Source organism: Sinocyclocheilus anshuiensis, unplaced genomic scaffold (assembly GCF_001515605.1).
Source record: "Sinocyclocheilus anshuiensis isolate Anshui unplaced genomic scaffold, SAMN03320099.WGS_v1.1 C32789273, whole genome shotgun sequence".
In the NCBI taxonomy this organism is placed as follows: domain Eukaryota; kingdom Metazoa; phylum Chordata; class Actinopteri; order Cypriniformes; family Cyprinidae; genus Sinocyclocheilus; species Sinocyclocheilus anshuiensis.
The window spans coordinates 1-1,465 of NW_015620058.1; the positions used below are offsets into that span (position 1 = coordinate 1).

Sequence of the window (1,465 nt, forward strand, 5' to 3'; positions counted from 1 at the left end):
TTGACCCTTATGACTGGTTTTGTGGTCCAGGGTCACATATAGTTTACTAAAAGTTGCATTTAAAGCCAACGGTTACAAAATGCAATGCTGTTTTATATTCTGCTTGCCAACAACAGGAGATACGAGCCTTAGAGAGATACATACGGCGCCTTGAGTTTCAAATTAGTAAGGTAACACAGCTTGAAAATACTTAAATTTGGTTATATATACTGTATATATGAACACTAGTCAGATGTGCTAAGAATAAACCTGTATCATGTGAATGTGGATGTCAACAGGTTGAAGAGCTGTATGAGTCCTATTGTATCCAGTGGCGGCTCTGCCAAGGAGCTTTGAACATGAAGAGAGCTTTCTCTCTGTCCCTGTCTTCACGACAGTCTAGAGAGAGTCTACTGGAGCTGAACCGCAACCACAGACACAGCCTGGAGGTGAAGTCTCTTTTGGACACCATACACACACAACAACAAACAATAAGTAAGCCATTTGTGTGGTCGTTTTCCCAAAAAGCGTTAACACTGTGGCTCGATTGCTCTTTCAAAACATCCCGACCAGCCCAACACAACAACAATTTATAACCACTTTTCCTTAGTCAATGCACTGATAAAAAGAACCTGTTACGTAAATTCAAACATGTCTGTTTAACACTAATCTATACCTGCAGGATATGTGTGCAATGGAAGGAGAACTGGAAATCCTGCTGGGCGAGCTGCAAATCAAAATGAAAGGTACACAGACAGCACCTCTCATATGCAGGAGTCTCCTAAACATCCTATTCCAGCTCATTTTTTCTCTCCTTTTATGAGGCAGGGTTGATAGGATTTGCTCGACTCTGCCCTGGAGATCAGTATGAGGTAAGGAGGTTTAACCCAACGTCCTACTGTTGTTAAACTTCTGTTATTATTTATGTTTCTCCAAACCTGTATATCATTCTGTATTCTGTGTAACACAAAGGGAGACATTTAGCACAATGTTCATGCTCAAGTGAATGAGGACGAACGTGGATGATCTTCCAAAATGTCAAGAAAAAAGCTCCATATATGACTGGAAGAAAGAAAGCCACATGGGCTTGAGGGTGAATAAAGGATGATGATCTATCCATTTAATACATAAAAGTAATAAAGATGTGAAGGCATTCCACCCCAAAACATCACTCTTAATCCAAGGTTCTCTGTTCTTTTTGCATGTGATAGACACAAATGCATGATGGCTCTTTTATGTGAAAATATTAGGCAGAAATGACATATTTCACCAGCTATTCAGATTACATTTTTAAGGCCAGGTTTCCAATGACTTCATGCACAGTGGAATGCGCTCTCAGGAGCCATCAGCCGGCTCATGCACGAGACCACACATTCACATACAGTCACCCCAAAAAGTATTTGGAAAATTAAGACAAAGAATATGAATTTCATTGCATTTGATATAAAAATATATGCAAACATTATGCTAGCTGTATTTTAGTTCT

The 1,465-nt window shown here is 39.6% G+C and overlaps 1 long non-coding RNA gene across 1 annotated transcript; it reads left to right on the forward strand.

Moving 5' to 3' along the window:
- The first annotated feature begins 100 nt into the window (after positions 1-100).
- LOC107682993 (uncharacterized) lies at positions 101-853 on the forward strand. Its single transcript, XR_001633641.1, has 4 exons — positions 101-170; positions 279-428; positions 662-725; positions 808-853. It is a non-coding gene; the product is annotated as an uncharacterized LOC107682993 (long non-coding RNA).
- The last annotated feature ends 612 nt before the right edge of the window (positions 854-1,465 follow it).